This window comes from Terrapene carolina, unplaced genomic scaffold, assembly GCF_002925995.2.
Source record: "Terrapene carolina triunguis isolate 2854851 unplaced genomic scaffold, T_m_triunguis-2.0 Scaffold32381, whole genome shotgun sequence".
Lineage (NCBI taxonomy): Eukaryota > Metazoa > Chordata > Testudines > Emydidae > Terrapene > Terrapene triunguis.
The window spans coordinates 10,280-29,031 of record NW_020696732.1 but is presented as its reverse complement, the minus strand read 5'-3'; the positions used below and the strand labels follow the sequence as shown (position 1 = coordinate 29,031).

Here is an 18,752-nt window from a genome sequence, read left to right as displayed (position 1 = left end):
AGGGGGACTGTGGGGGAGGGGGTCCTCCTACCATCCTGCTTCTCCAGCAGAAGCTGTGCTGGGTCGCCATGGCCACCGAGATGACCAGGACCAGAAGGACGCAGGTGTACAACACCCAGGAGCTGTCCCAGCACCCCATGTAGATACTTAGAGACTGTGTGGGGTTAGTTAAACAGAAATTAAGAAGTACAGTGACTAAAATGAAATCCCTGCAAGCTGCAGGGAGCTTTTTAAAGACACCATAATAGAGGCCCAACTTCAATGTACACCCCAAATTAAGAAACACAGTAAAAGAACTAAAAAAGAGCCACCGTGACTTAACAACCATGTAAAAGAAGCAGTTCAACTATAGGCTGAGCAAGTGCAGAATGGTGGTAGAATGTGCATTTGGACGTTTAAAAGCATGCCCCTCCCTTCTGAGGACAACGTTGTGGTGGACTCTGCTTCCCTGTGACCCTGTGTGTGCTGTGATGTATAAAGATGGTCTGATGGTTAGGGGGCTAGGCTGGGAACTGGGGGGATCTAGGTTCTGTCCCCAACTTGGGAGCTCATTTGTGATACAAGCTTGGCAGCTGGGGTGGGATAGGGTGATAGCTAAGAAAACCACATTTAGGCCTTAGGTTTATGGTCTGGAGTGGGGAAGGGAAGATGCCAGGAACCTGGCTGTGTCCTAACAAACTCCCCCAAGTAACAGCCAATCCGCTGGGACAGCCCTGCAGATTTCCCTGAATCTTTATGGGGCACGAGGCAGCTGATCCAGGGAGCCACGCCCCACTAGAAGGGGTTTGCTGATTGGACTCTTCTCCAATGAATAATTCCCAGAATCCTGCGGCGGATCTGCTTGGTTTTCAAGCTGTCGATGATGAGGTTCAGGACGCGGTGGGGGAGGGGGCCACCGCAGAAGGGAGCATTTCAGTGATGGTTTTTAGCCTTCCTCTCACAACACAGCCGAGTTAAGTTTTTCTGTAACTGCTCACGTAAAGTCGCAAGCTATGGTGGAAAGCTACAATATACATCCAGGGGGAAATTCTGCGCTAGAACACACACAGAGGTGCTAGTTGGAGTCAGCAGCAGCCACACTTGGGCAGCCGTTCAAGGCTAACAGATAGGTAGATATGCAGATTGATGCTAGATGGTTGGAAGGAGGGATGGGTGGAGGGATGGAGGGATAGATTCATGTGTAGAACTTGGCCTCTGAGGTGGGAACAGTCTTGTACCAGGTGCTGTTGGGAAAAGGAGCATTGGTGATATTCAGTGTTAAAGATGAGGCAATGGTATGGTTAAAATAAGCAATGATCTAAACTTTCATCCCCCAGCTGAGGTGAGAATTAACTTCTGCTAAAAATAATTACTTGTGTTCGTGGCGATTCTGTTCTTCCAGGTCTTGGCCAGGATTGTCAACCTAGCTGGAAGGAAGGAAGCACCAGAACTTTCATGAGAGAACGTCTTCTTGTGGGATTTCCAGCCTGAGAGTCTCCAAGGTTCCTTTTAGATCAGAATTGGAAGCTCTGGGTGCCTCTCTGAACCTTCTGCATCTCACAAATCACGGTTCAGCATCCGACACTAGTGGGGGCCAAAGCCCAGCCTGGATCTCTCTGGATAGAATGGCTTCAGCACCCGGCTCCTGATCTGCTTGGTCTTCATGCCGTATATGATGGGGTTCAGCATGGGCGGCACCAAGAGGTAGAGGTCTGCCAGCAGGATGTGGATATGCGCGGGAATGTTCTGGCCCCAGCGCTGCGTGTAGAAGGAGAACAGCGCCGGGGTGTAGAAGACCAGGATGACGCACACGTGGGAGCAGCAGGTGCTGAAGGATTTAAGGCGCACGTCCCTGGAGGACAGGCTCAGGACGGCCCGGAGGATCAGGATGTAGGAGATGGCGATGAAGATGGAGTCTGAGCCCATCACAAAGGTCGCGGCCGTTATCCCGTAGACATAGTTGGGCGTGATGTCCCCGCAGGCCAGCTTCACCACAGCCATGTGCTCGCAGTAGGAGTGGGAGATGACCCTGGGCCCACAGTAGGGCAGGCGACTGATCATGCACGTCAGGGGGGTCATCAGCCGATGCCCCGCACAAAGACGGCCAACCCGATCTTGGCGATGACGGCATTGGTGAGGATGGCGATGTAGCGCAATGGCTTGCAGATGGCGACGTAGCAGTCGAATGCCATGGCCAGCAGCACCCCCGACTCCAGGGCAGAGAAGCTGTGGATGAAGAACATCTGGACCACGCAACACTCAAAGCCGATTTCATGGGAGTGGAACCAGAAGATGCTCAGGATCTTGGGCACGGTGGAGGTGGTAAGCATCAGGTCGATGCCTGCAAGCATACAGAGGAAGTAGTACATGGGCAGGTGCAGGCTCGGCTCCGTCGTGATCACAAAGAAGAGGGTGAAGTTCCCCAGCAGGGCCACAACGTACATGGCACAGAACGGGAAGGCGATCCAGAAGTGAGTGGCCTCCAGCCCCGGAATGCCCATTAGGAGGAAGGTGGAGGGGTTGGAGTGATTGTAGCAGGACATGGCACACGGATGGTTTCCAGGACCATTTCGGAGGCTGGAATTGAAACCACGCGGCGGGTTAGTGTCGGCAATAAAAACGCTTTGTTGCTGCAGGGTGGTCCCCTCTGGACCCCAGCGCAGGCAGAATGCCCCTGTTTGCCTTCTCCCCTATGGAGAATTGCAGCCATGTCACCCCGCCCTCCACCAGCTCCTGGGCCTCCCCAGCTTTATTCACCGCTGGATCCAGTTCAAAATGGCCGTCTTTTCTACATCTCTCCCGGGATTCGCTCAAGCTGCGCACATGGATCTTTTCTCTATGCTCTTCTCACTGCTGCTTCCCCTCAGAGCTGGACCACAGCTGTACCCCCAGTTCCAGTTTTGGGGACCTGAAACAACAACTAGCCCAATGTCTGAATGGCTTTAGTCGACAGCCCAGAAGGGTTTAAACGCAAGAGAAATGGAAGGTTCGGTAGAAGCCTGAGATGGGGTCACAAAGGTCTTGATTCACCCCTATGCCTTAGAAGGGTGTAAAGATCATCTCCTTCTGGGGAGCGGCAGGTAATGGCTGAGCCTTGTGGGAGCACTGAATCAGCACTCTCCCCAGGCCTCATCCCTCACTTTCGGGGCAGCTTTAGTCAGTTGTGGGGCTGCCCCATGGAGGAGGTAGGATTGCGCGCACCCTGGGCTGTAGCAGCCATATGGACTTCCTATTTGTAGGGGCCTTTGGTCTTGCATTATGCCATGGAAACCTGCGTCACCTGGGAGTTAACTGAGGTCAGTGTGTGTAGATGACAACTGTAATAAGAACATAAGAACAGCCTTACTGGGTCAGACCAATGGTCCATCTAGCCCAGTATCCTGTCTTCCAACAGTGGCCAGTGCCAGGTGCTATAGAGGGAATGAACAAAACAGGGCAATTTCGAGTGATCCATCCCTTGAGTGTTGTCCAGTCCCAGCTTCTGGCAGTCAGAGCTACAGGGAGACCCAGAGCATGGGGTTGCATCCCTGAGCATCTTAGCTAATAGCCACTGGCGGACCTATCCTCCATGGACTTATCTAATTCTTTTTTTTAAACCCAGTTAGACTGTTGGCCTTCACAACATCCCCTGCCAACATGTTCCACAGGTTGACTATGAGTTGGGTGAAGAAATACTGCCTTTTGTTTGTTTTAATTTCATTGGGTGCCCCCTGGTTCTTGTGTCATATGAAGGGGTAAATAACACTCCTGATTCACTTTTTCCACACCAGTCCTGGTTTTATAGACCTGAATTATATCCCCCCTTTGCCATCTCTTTTCTGGGCTGAACAGTCCCAGTCTTTTTAATCTCTCCCCATATGGAAGCTGTTCCATACCCCTCATCATTTTTGTTGCCCTTAAATATACTTTTTCCATTTCTAGTATATCTTTTTTGAGATGTGGCGACCAGAACTACACGCGGTATTCACGGTGCAGGCGTACCATGGATTTATATAGAGGCAATATGATATTTTCTGTCTTATTATCTATCCCTTTCCTAATGGTTCCTAACATTCTGTTCTAGCTTCTCCGCAGTGTCCTTCTCGTCCTTGAGTGCTCCTTTGGCACCTCAATCATCCAGTGGCCTCACTGATTGTTTGGCTTCTGATGTACTTCACACTTTTTTTGCTGTTAGTTTTGAGTCTTTGGCTAGTTGCTCTTTAGATTCGTTGTTGACCTGACTAATTATACTTTTACACTTGACTTTCCAGCATTTATGCTCCTTTCTATTTTCCTTAGTAGGCTTTGCCTTTCGATTTTAAAGGATGCCTTTTTGCCTCCAACTGCATCTTCTGCTCTGTTTTTAAATAACTTCCATGCAGCTTGCAGGCATTTCATCTTTGTGACTATTCCTTTTAATTGAAGTTTAACAAGCTTCCTCATTTTTATGTAGCTCCTTTTATTTGACGTTAAATGCTACTGTGGTGGGCTTCTTTGGTATTTCCCTCCCACAAGGATGTAAAATTTAATTACATTATGGTCGCTATTACCGAGCAGTTCAGCTGTATTCACCTCTTAGACCTGATCCTATGCGCCACTTAGGATTAAATCAAGAATTGCCTCTTCCCTTGTGGGTTCCAAGACTAGCTGCTCCAAGGAGCAGTCATTAATGGTGCCTAGAAATTTTATCCCTGCATCCCATCCTGAAATGACATGTACCCAGTCAATGGAGGGTGGGGTAGTAGAAATCCCCCATTATTATTGAGATTTCTGTATGTGTAGCCTCTCTATTCTCCTGGAGCATTTCACAATCCCCGTCACCAACCTGCTCAGGTGGTCGGTAGTATATTCCTACTGCTTTACTCTTATTATTCAAACATGGAATTTCTATCCATAGAGATTCTATGGTACAGTTTGATTCATTTAAGATTTTTACTATATTTGACTCTCTGCTTTCTTTCACACTCCACCAGCACAACCTGCTCTGTCATTCCAATATATTTTGTACCCTAGTGTTACCGTGTGCCATTGATTATTATTCCACCAAATTTCTACGATGCCTATTATAGCAATATCCTCATTTAATACCAGGCACTTAAATTCACACCTAGTATTTAGACTTCTAGCATTTGTATACCGGCACTTATAAAATCTGTCAATATTTATCTGTCTGCCTAATGAAGTTGCAATGATCGTAATACTTTAATAACTGCTCTTGTACAGTCCTTTTTAGGCATAGATCTCAAAATCTTTCACAAAGGAGGGGAAGTATTGTTCTTCTTAACTGTACAGGTGGGGAAACTGAGGCACAGAGCAGGGACTCGGTCAGCTACAGAATGGGCAATAGAACACAGGTCTCCGAATTCCCAGTCTAGGGACTTGAACTCATTAAACAACGAGGGAAGCAAAGTCCTCCAGTGCTTAAACGTCATATAGACTTTGTGCTCTAGGCCCAAGGATAAATCCTCTATCCCTAAAATGCTCTGAGAATTCCAGTCTCACAGGCCAAGAAACGTTTCAAAGCTCGGTTACCAGGGTTCACGTTGTGCGGTTTGCAGTTTAAGGCAACCTATTTCAATGTCACTACTGGGGAAATGTTGTCCAGGTATTTTTCTCTCTGAGAGTTGATTGTAGAAAGAATGGAGCCCACAGGGTAATAAACTAGGTGAGCTTTGAGTTCCTTGAGCCGGACCCGTAGCTGGTGTACGCAAGCACAGCTCCCCCTGACTGCAACGGGACAGTGCGTGTGCAGATGCCAGAGCTAGCTGGCTGGGACGGCCATGAACGTCCTTCATCCTGTATCCCTGTGTCTGCAAAACCACTTCATTTCTCTGCCTCTCTGTTCCTGGCATTACGTTATCCCTTGGGCAGCGCTGATACACCCACTGGTTCCTGGCATTGTACCACATCTTGCTGTGTATAATAAAGCACCTTCAGATGCATGTTCCACACAAGATGGTGTGTACCCGGGGTGCTGTCCTAGAGCAGTTTCTCCTTGTGTCCATTGCTTCACTCTCTCCTTACGAATGCACATCCCCCTGCCCCATGGGACTCCAGTCACAGTCCCTTCCCCGCACCTGCTGTATTAGACCCTCACAATTGGGAGAAGCAGTTCCTGCCCTTGGACAGCAGGAAGTTCAGAACTAGCCCATCCCTTTGGCCTGTTTGGGCTCACTCACCACACAGACTGTCCCCTTGGCCTGGGCAGAAAATTCCTTCCCTAACTCTGCCTCTCTCCCGCCTGCCCCTTGTGCCTCAAAGGCAGGGAGTCTTATCTGTGGTGTCCTGTCGGTCACGTTTGCCCTTGTCATGTGCCCTGCAACTACAGCTCCCAGCTGTAAAGGGACAGAGCCATTCTGGCCTGCATCTGAGACAGAGCCGTTGTTGGATGGGCTCCTCCACTCTCATCCCGGATCGCATGGACCACGTCCCCGTCCCTGGCAAGCACATAATAGCCCTGTGGCAACTAGTTGCCCGCTGTTGTTTACATGAAATGTAATAAGAAAATATTTATGTATCATTAGCTACTGAGAGCCGGAACCAAAGAGAAGAGCCAGTAGCAGCGAGTCACCAGTCAGTGCCGCATGGACACAGCTTAGGAACGAGGCCTGTTGATAAACGTACGCAGTTTATGCGGTGTTGTCATAGCCGGATTGGTCCCAGGCTATTAGAGAGGTCAGGTGGGGGAGGGAATCTCTTTACTGGACCAACTTCTGTCGGTGAGAGAGAGACACAGAGCTCAGTGTGGCCCAGAACCTGGCCTCTCTCACCCACAGAAGTTGGTCCAATAAAAGAGATTCCTGCCCCCACCTTGTCTCTCTGTGCACAGTTTAGACAGGTTTGACTGTGGGTTCCAATAGCTCGCCCCAGACAACTCTGCACCCGCACGTAGCTAATTGCATCTCATTCACTTTGTGTGCAAAATAATTGCAATTTTGTTTAAAATGCAAAACCGGTTGGAGATTTTAAAAAGTCCCCGGAAATAGAAACCCACTTGGTAATACATGAATTGCGGTAGAGCCCGGTGCAGATGAGGCTGCAGCATTCGATTCCCAGTCATTTGCCTGGGGAAAGCTTCCCTGTATTGTTAAAAAACAGAACAGGAGTGGAGGGGAGTTAACTGTGAATTTTTAACCCTTTCCTCTCTACTTCTTGTCTGCACCGTCTGTGCTGCCGATGTTGTCCATTAGTGATGGGCTGGAATGTGTCTCCTCCCTGGATGTGCTTCGTACACGCAGAAGCAGGAGCTTAGCCATGGCAGATACATTCTGCAACACAGCAAGTGTGTCCTCTCGGGGGCTCCCTGGTGCCTTTAGCAGCGGCGTTCTGTCTGGCTGTCCCTGCTGCTATCAGCAGTACTGCACCGGAGGGCCGGAGTTTGAAGAGAGCTTGGACCCAGTTTGTCAGGCGCTCTGCACCCATGATTAGCCTGCATTTCCCCATGAAGCTCCCGGCATGTGAAGCAGCATGTACCCGGCACATTCAGCGGCACAGCTTGGGCATTCTGCCTGGATGTACATAGTCCCTCTGGCCACATGCGTGAGTACTGCTAATCTGCTTCCAGAGCTGGGGACAGTGAGACAAAGAGGCCGTGGGTCTGATCCTGCTTCCACTGAAGGCAGTGGCAAAACTCCCACTGACTTCCAAGATGCAGGATTGGGCTGTTACTTACTAGCAAGAAACCTCAAAGCTAGCGAGAGTCCTGGTTAAAATTCCTACCTCCCAGTGCTACGCTCCATGCACTGCCCTGGGATCCAGCCGAGCTGTGAGAAAAGCTGGGCTCATTGATGGCATTTCTGGTTTGGGGAAAGCCAAATTTGTCACACAACACACCCCAGGCCCCTCATGTTATGGGGATCTTCCTACATTTCACCCCAGTGAGAGGCCGATAATTACACCTCTACCCCGATATAACGCTGTCCACGGGAGCCAAAAAATCTTACCACAGTATAGGTGAAACCGTGTGATATCGAACTTGCTTTGATCTGCCGGAGTGCGCAGCCCTGCCCCCCCGGAGCACTGTTTTACCGCGTTATCTCCGAATTCGTGTTCTATCGGGTCGTGTTATGTTGAGGTAGAGGTGTACTTTACTGCCGTCAATATTACAGCAGGAAGGCCGTGCTGCTGGCTGAAAAGAAATCAGAGACCACGGCTGCTGCTGCTGAAATTTATGTAAAACCAGACCTTGCAGAGAAGTGAATTTATACAAAAAAGTCTGAGTCACCAAAGAGATGCAGACTGGACTGTTGTGATGCCAAAAGTAGTGCAAGTAAACACGGGAGAAAAGAGGATTACAAGGTATTACCACACGAGTGTGTGTCTAAGGTTGTAGAAAAGAACATTTGAGGTTGTGTTAATTGAAGAATAATTTACAATCACATCATTAAAGACTAAGAAATTCATACAAAGGGGGCAGAATTCAGGTTGCGTTATCGTTGGCATTTCTTGAATTCTGAGTACTTCCCATTCTCACAATGTCTTTTCCCCGTGTTATTAAATAGTTCATTCATATAGAGCCAAATTCTGCTCAGTTACACGGCTGTAAATCCAGAGTAGCTCTGCGTTAATCAGTGGGACCATTTTATATTTACACCAGTGTGACTGAGAACAGGATTTGGCCCAAAGTTTTCCAGTGCATTTAAAAATGATGCATTAACAGGGCCCCTGATTAAATCCGTACTGCCCCAACTCACCTGGATCCGTCTGTATCTTCTTCACCTTCAGTGAATGCTACAGTCCTACACAATCTGCGTGATTCTCCACTCTGCCGGGATAACCCGCGTGGGGGTATTTATACCTCTTAAAGAATCCTCTTTACTCCCCCAGCTGGGAATTCAGAGCCTTTCTTCATCACAGAGGAAAATCTGCTATCAGGCGTAGGGAATAGCCACAAATAGTAACAGTAAATTAACCCATTCCTATTTTACAGGAGCTTAATAGCTACATCTCTATTCAATAGTATGGGATTGATCTTCAAGAGAGGACGTGCTAGGGTGTGTGTAAAAACAACAAGGAGTCTGGTGGCACCTTAAAGACTAACAGATTTATTTGGGCATAAGCTTTCGTGGGTAAAAACCTCACTTCTTCAGATGCATAGAGTGAAAGTTACAGATGCAGGCATTATAAACTGACACATGGAGAGAAGGGAGTTACTTCGCAAGTGGAGAACCAGTGTTGACAGGGCCAATTCAATCAGGGTGGATGTAGTCCACTCCCAATAATAGATGAGGAGGTGTCAATTCCAGGAGAGGAAAAGCTGCTTCTGTAATGAGCCAACCACTCCCAGTCCCTATTCAAGCCCAGATTAATGGTGTTAAATTTGCAAATGAATTTTAGTTCTGCTGTTTCTCTATGAAGTCTGTTTCTGAAAGCAGGTGTGTGTGTGTGTGTGTGCATGTGCCTAGTTTAATTGTGCAAATATCCCCTAAGGCGTCTGCATGAGGGGATCTGCACAACTGAGGGCTGCATGTGCAAAAGTGTCTATGACGTTTGAAGACTTGTCCCAGCATGTTCAGGGCTCTGTTTAGGTTCGACTATGAAGTCATCAGTGCCCTGTCTGGTTAAGAGGGTGTTACCCAGGGGGTTTCAGAACCCAAAGCCCTGGTGACTTAACTGCTTCACTCCAGGCGGGGTCAGGAATAAATCAGTGGGAACACAGCGCTTCTGGCTGATGAAAGATTGATACAAATAAACGTGCTTTTATTTACAACGACAATTTATTAAAGCTCCCACAGACACTAGCGATAGGTTTAGAACATCCCATATCATTACCTAGAATCCGAGATGGCATCGAGTAGTTGACAGTAGGTCAGCGATGGCCAGTTGCTTCCCCACCGGGGAGCATGGGGTCAAGAAAAAATCTCTCAGGACAGCTTTTGAGAACCGCTCCAAAGTACACACTATTATCTAGTCTTTTTTAACTTACTTTTACCGAACACACAACTCATAGGGGGTGGGTCATCACCTCTCCTAACTTCAATCAACTACTTATCAACAAACATTCCTAACAACCTTAGTCATAATAAGCTTCTATATCAAAGGTGCCCAAACTCATGGTCTCTATCCACTTATTTTCTTTCAGTCTCAATTCGTTGATTCTTTTTGCCCCTCTTCCCATTCTGATTAGCAGAAATTGCAAGTCTGCAGCTAGTTTTCACCTTGCGTTCAGAAGCCCTGCTTGTTCAAATAAACACGTAACTATGTGGTGTTCTATTTCATTAATTCGTGATGGCTGAATGCACATAATATGGTTGTAATTACCTTGATCAACATCTGGGGTTACTACATCCATCCAATCCAGGGCAACAAGGGGGCAGAGTTAGGGTGGATGGATAAATAGCACCTTTCCTCTAAGGATCTCAAAGCACTTTATAAACTTCAGTGACAACACGCCTGTAATGTAAGTCAGTGTTATCACCATTTTACAGGTGGGGAAATGGAGGCACAGAAAGGGTAAATGACTTTCCTGTGAGGACCTATAGTCTGGTCTCAGTAGCTGGGATTAGAATCTGGCCCAGAAAGTCTTTGGGATTGCTGGAAACGGAGTCCACATCTCCTAACTCCGCTTGGTCTGCCTTAGCCACAAGAACGTCCTTCCCAGTTCCCCAAAAGGCCTACTGGAGAGGAGTGAGAGGTTGCATTTATTCTGGGAACATGGGCCAAAGAACGGTGCACTGATTTTCCCCTGCTCAAATTGCTTACAAGTCGGCACTGGAGGCAGGACACTGATTAATGCATATACACATCAGCAGAGCACACTGTCCCACACTCAATCCAAAAAGGTCCCACAAATTGCTGGACCCCCCAGTGCCCTACATCAGGAGATCCATTCAGAGACGGGTTCCCAAAAGCTCAGAACTGCTTGTTCCGTGCGATATGAGGAGATCATGGCCAGAGGTGGTTTGGCTGCAGCTGTTGGGTCCTTTCCATATTAGGAATCAAATGTGGGTCAGATATTCAGATGAAGTGTCATGCAGGAACAGGGCAGGGACCTGCGTGCAGTGAAGCACTGCCCTTTCAGTCTGGCTGTGAGGCTGCCCCAGCATGCAGGACACAAAGGCCTCACAGGTCCTACAGAAAAACAAAAACCCTTTGTTTCCTATTTTTTTAATGAGTTACCAATCCATGAGAGCACCTTTCCTCTTATCCTGTAGCAGCTTACTTTGCCTAAGAGCCTTTGGTGAGGGACCTTGTCAAAGGCTTTCTGAAGATCTAAGTACACTATATCCACTGGATCCCCTTGGTCCACATGCTTGTTGACCCCCTCAAAGAATTCTAGTAGATTGGTAAGGCATGATTTCCCTTTACTAAAACCATGTTGACTTTTCCTCAACAAATTATGTTCATCTATATGTCTGATAACACTGGTCTACAATTTTTGAGAAGTCGTCTGCTTCAGAGATAAAATGTGCTATTTATTATGTATTTTGATGTGCTGAATTCAAATATGACAATTAAAACAACTGATTGGCTACTGTTTCTAAGATATTTAAGTTTTTACATTTTATGTCTATGTATATTGTGTAGCTAGTAGAGTTTTAATCATAAATTGTAACCTAGGTCTTTTCATGTGTTTATGGTTGCTTTACATGATAATATTTCACCTGTCCTGTTTATGTAACACTTTAAAAATCAGCAAAAGGGTTATATAAATAAAATTTATTATGAAACAAAAGGCAAAAAACTATTCTGTACATAGTTTAGTCCTATTCAGTGTCTACTCGGCGCTTCTTGGCTTGTCTCTTGTATTCATTAAATGGAGCATCTCTTGTCACTGTCCAGCAATAGTCTGCAAGCATTGATTGGCTCCATTTGCCCTGATAGCGTTTCTCCATTGTTGCAATGTCCTGGTGAAATCGCTCGCCGTGCTCGTCGCTCACTGCTCCGCAGTTCGGTGGGAAAAAATCTAGATGAGAGTGCAAAAAATGTATCTTTAGTGACATGTTGCAACCAAGGCTTTTGTATGCCTTGAGGAGGTTTTCCACCAACAACCTGTAGTTGTCTGCCTTGTTGTTTCTGAGAAAATTTATTGCCACTAACTGGAAGGCTTTCCATGCCGTCTTTTCCTTGCCACGCAGTGCATGGTCAAATGCATCATCTCGAAGAAGTTCACGAATCTGAGGACCAACAAAGACACCTTCCTTTATCCTAGCTTCACTTAACCTTGGAAATTTTCCACGGAGGTACTTGAAAGCTGCTTGTGTTTTGTCAATGGCCTTGACAAAGTTCTTCATCAGACCCAGCTTGATGTGTAAGGGTGGTAACAAAATCTTCCTTGATTCAACAAGTGGTGGATGCTGAACACTTTTCCTCCCAGGCTCCAATGACTGTCGGAGTGGCCAATCTTTCTTGATGTAGTGGGAATCTCTTGCACAACTATCCCATTCGCAGAGAAAACAGCAGTACTTTGTGTATCCAGTCTGCAGACCAAGCAAGAGAGCAACAACCTTCAAATTGCCACAAAGCTGCCACTGATGTTGGTCATAGTTTATGCACCTCAAAAGTTGTTTCATGTTGTCATAGGTTTCCTTCATATGGACTGCATGACCAACTGGAATTGATGGCAAAACATTGCCATTATGCAGTAAAACAGCTTTAAGACTCGTCTTCGATGAATCAATGAACAGTCTCCACTCATCTGGATCGTGAACAATGTTGAGGGCTGCCATCACACCATCGATGTTGTTGCAGGCTACAAGATCACCTTCTATGAAGAAGAATGGGACAAGATCCTTTTGACGGTCACGGAACATGGAAACCTTAACATCACCTGCCAGGAGATTCCACTGCTGTAGTCTGGAGCCCAACAGCTCTGCCTTACTCTTGGGTAGTTCCAAATCCCTGACAAGGTCATTCAGTTCACCTTGTGTTATGAGGTGTGGTTCAGAGGAGGAGGATGGGAGAAAATGTGGGTCCTGTGACATTGATGGTTCAGGACCAGAAGTTTCATCCTCTTCCTCTTCCTCGTCTGACTCAAGTGAGAATGATTCTGGTGCATCAGGAACCGGCAGTCCTTCTCCGTGGGATACTGGGCGTATAGCTGATGGAATGTTTGGATAATGCACAGTCCACTTTTTCTTCTTTGACACACCTTTCCCAACTGGAGGCACCATGCAGAAGTAACAATTGCTGGTATGATCTGTTGGCTCTCTCCAAATCATTGGCACTGCAAAAGGCATAGATTTCCTTTTCCTGTTCAACCACTGGCGAAGATTTGTTGCACAAGTGTTGCAGCATATGTGTGGGACCCACCTCTTGTCCTGATCTCCAATTTTGCAGCCAAAATAAAGGTGATAGGCTTTTTTAACCATAGTGGTTATACTGCACTTTTGTGATGCAAAAGTCACTTCACCACAAACATAGCAGAAGTTATCTGCACTGTTCACACAAGTACGAGGCATCTCTGCTCACTTTGGCTAAACAGAAATGTGTCCCTTTGCAAAATCAAACACTGACAAATAAGAGAGCACGACACTGTATGATTTCTAGAGCTGATATAGGGCAATTTGTTCAGCAGAGTGATGTAAGCTTCGTTATGATTGCATCATCCATGACTTCTAGGAATAACATGGTGCAATTCATATCATGTATGACGCAATACCAGCTTCAGATTGCATCATTCATTGTTTTGCCTAAAAAGCAAGTACTGTCCAAACCCAGTCATAGATTTATTCATAGATCCAGTCAAAGATGTATTTTAGTCATTTCTGGTTTAAATTGAGATCCCTTTCCTTTATAACTCACTTATCCTCCGCCATTCCCAAGTCAAGGATCGTATATACTGACCCAATAGCATATCTTGAAAACTAGAGCCAATCAACAATTTTAAGCATCATTTTCGTTCTCAGTGACCCAGAATTAGTAAAGTTTGACTACATTTATTTCAGAAGCATTTTGGCTGTAGAGCAGTGTAATATTGTTCTTTATTATAGTTTCAACCTATTACCCCGGTAGTGAAATCAGACTTACAAGCCTGTAATTGCTGGCATCACCTCTGGAGCCCTTTTTAAAAATTGGCATCGCATTAGCTATCCTCCAGTCATCTGGTACAGAAGCTGATTTAAATGATAGGTTACAGATGGCAGTTAGTAGTTCTGCAATTTCACATTTGAGGTCCTTCAGAACTCATAGGTGAAAACCATCTGGTCATGGAGACTTATTGCTGTTTAATTTATCAATTTGTCCCTAAACCTCCTATAATGATACCTCGATCTGGAACAGTTCCTCACATTTGTCACCTAAAAAGAATGGCTCAGGTTTGGGAATTTCCCTCTCATCCTCAGCTGTGAAGACTGATGCAAAGAATTCATTTAGTTTCTCTGCAATGGCCTTATCGTCCTTGAGTGCTCCTTCAGCACCTTGATCGTCCAGTGGCCTCATTGGTTGTTTAGCAGGCTTCCTGCTTCTGATGTACTTAAAAAAAAAATTTGCTATTGCTTTTTGAGTCTTTGGCTAACTGTTCCTCAAATTCTTTTTTGACCTTTCTAATTGTCTTTTTACACTTCATTTGCCAGGGTTTATGCTCTTTTCTATTATGCTTACTAGGATTTAACTTCCACTTTTTAAAGGATGCCTTTTTGCCTCTCACTACTTCTTTTACTTTGTTGTTTAGTCACAGCGACTCTTTTTTGGTTCTCTTACTATGTTTTTTAATTTGGGGTTTACATTCAAGTTGATCCTCTATTATGTTGTGTAACCGGGTCATGACCCGCCCCTCTTCCTGGGGCCCACTTGCTCTCCCCCATAAGGCTCAGAGAGGCTTCACGGTTGTGCAACACCCGTGTCTTTATTTACTTAAGGTTGTCCCACCACCCGTGTCCATCTATATACAAGCTTTACAGGCAGAGTCAGCCTTCAGCTAGGAGGCCTCCAGCTCCCACCCTGACTGACTTCTCCCTGGCTTCCCCCTGCCTTCCGGCTCCCTCCCAGCCTTTATAGCCGTTGGCTTGTCAGGCCAGCAGGTGTTGCCAATCCTCAGGCCGGCATCAGGCCTTTTCCATGAGCCCCAATCTGCTTCCCTTCATTGGAGCTGACCTGTCAGGGGCTAATTAGGTGCTTTTGCACCAGCACCCTACTACATATCTCCCCCCTTAAGCCGATGCCGGTCCTGATCTTGCTCGGCCCCGCTTTTCTTGGCCTGGGGTTTTACTCTGGGAATGGCCTCCCTGACCATCTGGGTGGTCCCCGGGCTCAAACCTGTGGGGTTTTGGCATGCCCCACCCACAAAAGTGCATTGGGTAGGGGATGGGCCACCTCACATGTCCACCTCTGCCTAGAGGTCATCACACCAGTCACAACCTTGGGCAGGTCGCCCTGGACATACTCCTTCCTTCCCTGGTGAGGGAGAGGGATCGGCACCAACTGCCCTGAGGCTGCCTCTTGTCTCCGGTTCAGGGTCTCTGCCTATTGGAGTTTGAGCCTCCCGCTTTTGGGTTCCTACTCTCTGAACTTTCTTCGGCTTCTCTTCCTCTATCACGGGGATTCCCTCCCGTGGGTGTTCCTGTCCTGGGACCTCCGCTCCCTCATCGGTCACGCCCATAGGGTCTTTATCCTGGCTGTGTTGTCTAGGGTTCATATCTTTTTCCCCTTGAGATTGTGGGGACTCTCCTTTTTCAAGGTCCACCCGCGTAGGGGCCTTGTCCCCTCCCTCCAGGTTCCTCCCACTCACTCTCTCTGTTGGTCTCCTCCCCGTGCCCTCTTTCCCTTTGGGGAAGGGTTCCAATCTACCCCCAGGACCACGGGGTAGGGCAACGCCCTCTGTTACCCCCACCCGTTTACAGGCAAACCTTCCCTGCACTCCAGGGGTACCTGGGCCACGGGACAATACTCCCCATTCCTGTGGATGCATTGCACCAGCATCCTTTCCCCAGGGATAAGCCAATGCGGCTTTACCAAACGCTGCTGTATGAGGGAGCGGGCTGAGGCCATATGCACTAGCCCCCTCTGGGGCTTTCTCCCCACCCGCACGGGGATGGTGGCTACTCTGCACCTCTTCTTCTGCCCCCCAACATTGTCCAACTCAGAATTCAGTGGCCCCACAGTCCATCACCGGGCAGTTACGGCTCTTATGCCCCGGCTGTCCAGAGCGCCAGTATACAAGCTGCCCCAGGCGGCTAGGGGTTCCCTTGTGCTCCTCCCGTCGCTTGTCTACCGGCTCCCCAGCAGGACGCTCACGGGGTTTCTTGCCTCCCTCTGTCTCTCGCAGGGTCCGATGCTCCCTCGGGGGGAAGTCTGCCTCTGCATATTCCTCCATCCTTTTGACGGCAGCTTCTACGGTGCCAGGCTGATGTCGCTGCACCCAGACCCGCATGCTATCGGGAAGGCACTGCACAAACCATTCAAGGATCACCTTGTTGGTGTCACTAGGCATCACCCTAGGTAACTCGGGGGGGGGGGGGGTGGAAGACCACGAGAGTCGATGAAGCCCCCCCCTCTAGGCCAAAGTGAACCAAAGCCCCTCCATGTTAAACTTTACTAACCTCACAGGCCAGCAGCTGGAAAGCGGTAGTGATAAGGGGAACCTACATGCTTCTAGCTGAAGGACAAAATAACTTGCAGAAGGGAACATTGCGAACAAGCTACACAGCCAAGGTCTTTTAATGTAACTGCTGGAGGGGGAGGTAGGGAAGGAAAAAAAAAAGGATAAAAAGGGAAAAACTGCTTATATCTGCGCGCTTGATTTGAGACATGCTGGTCTCCTAGTGCCTATTCAGAGCTCTTGAATAAACTTTGTCTTCTTCTCCACCCTGGTGTGTTCATTGGCGCGAAGCACACCGGGCAGCGAACCCCGCTGTTGCCCCCCTCGGGCCCTCTGTGCCGGCAACAACCTGATTCATAATCTGCCCCACTGTTTGGGTGTCGGGCCTCAACCACCGCGTCGCCCAGTCCATCAATTTCTGGGCAAAGGCTCGGGACCACACACCCCCTGCCCACCAGACTACACAAAACTTTTGCCGGTATTTTTCTGATGAAAGCCCCAGGTGGTCCAAGATGGCTGCCTTCACAGTGTCATAGTCTCTAGCCTGGGCATCCGTCAGGGCCATATACGCCGCTTGCGCCTCCCCAGCAAGAGATGGGGCTAGCCGCAGGGCCCAGGTTGCCCTGTTCCATCCCACGCTCAGGGCCACCTGCTCAAAGATGCCCAAAAAGGCATCAGGGCCATCCACTGGGGCCATCTTACAGAGGCTGAGGCCCAGGGGGCGGGTGCTATCTCCCCCCGCAGGATTCACCAGTTGCTGCAGGAGCTGCTGCTGCACCACTGCGTGTCCTTTATAAAGTCCTGCAAAGCCCGTTATTGCTTGGCCTGCCAAGCCAGTAAAGCATTTGGGGGCTCGTCCGGGATCCTTTGCCAGAGACAAAGTTTGGCGACCAGGAGATGAGGGCACTCGCAGTGGCTCACAGAGCAGCATGGGGAGATGCAGAAGACATGGCAGGCCTTTCAGTGGTCCCACCAGCTGGAGAGGCAAGTAACAGGGTTCACCGCCCACCCCTCTTCCTGGGGCCCGCTTGGTCTCCCCCATAAGGCTCAGAGAGGCTTCACGGTTGTGCAACACCCGTGTCTTTATTTACTTAAGGTTGTCCCACCACCAGTGTCCATCTATATACAAGCTTTACAGGCAGAGTCAGCCTTCAGCTAGGAGACCTCCAGCTCCCTCCCTGACTGATTTCTCCCTGGCTGCCCCCTGCCTTCTGGCTCCCTCCCAGCCTTTATAGCCCTTGGCTTGTCAGGCCAGCAGGTGTTGCCAATCCTCAGGCCGGCATCAGGCCTTTTCCATCAGCCCCAATCTGCTTCCCTTCATTGGTGCTGACCTGTCAGGGGCTAATTAGGTGCTATTGCACCAGCACCCTGCTACATGGTGTCTTTAAAAAGTTTCCACGCACCTTGCAGATATTTCACTTTTGGCACTGTACCCTCTAATTTCTGTGTAACTAATCTCATTTTTGTGTAGTTCCCCTTTCTGAAATTAAATGCTACAGTGTTGGGCTGCTGTGGTGTTTTTCCTGCCACAGGGATATTAAATTTAATTATATTAAGTTCACTATTACCAAGTGGTCCAGCTGTATTCACCTCTTGGACCAGATCCTGTGCTCCACATAGGACTAAATCAAGAATTGCCTCTCCTCTGGTGGGTTCCAGGGCTAGCTGCTCCAAGAAGCAGTCATTTAAGATGTCAAGAAACTTTATCTCTGCATCCCGTCCTGAGATGACATGTACCCAGTCAATATGGGGATAGTTGAAATCTCCCATTATTATTATTGAGTTTTTTTATTTTAATAGCCTCTCTAATCTCCCTGAGCATTTCACAGTCACTATCACCATCCTGGTCAGGTGGTCGGTAATATATCCCTACTGCTATATTCTTCTTATTAGAGCATGGAATTTCTATTTACAGAGATTCTATGGTACAGTTTGATTCATTTACAATGTTTACTTCATTTGATTCTACGCTTTCTTTCACATATAATGCCACTCCCCCACCAACACAACCTGTTCTGTCCTGCCGATATATTTTGTACCCTGGTATTACTGTGTTCCATTGATTATCCTCATTCCACCAAGTTTCTGTGATGCCTATTATATCAATATCCTCATTTAATACGAGGCACTCTAGTTCACCCATTTTATTATTTAGACTTCTAGCACTGGTATATAAGCACTTTAAAAACTTGTCTCCTTTTAGCTGTCTGCCATTACACGATGTAATTGAATGGGACTCTTTTTTATTTGACTGTTTCTGATCAAACCCTGCCTGTATTTTATCATTTTCCATCCTCTTGTCCTCACTAGGTGCAAC

The 18,752-nt window shown here is 47.7% G+C and overlaps 1 pseudogene; it reads right to left on the bottom strand.

Moving 5' to 3' along the window:
- Positions 1–1,174: 1,174 nt before the first annotated feature.
- On the bottom strand, positions 1,175–2,522 carry LOC113409322 (annotated as a pseudogene).
- Positions 2,523–18,752: the final 16,230 nt, after the last annotated feature.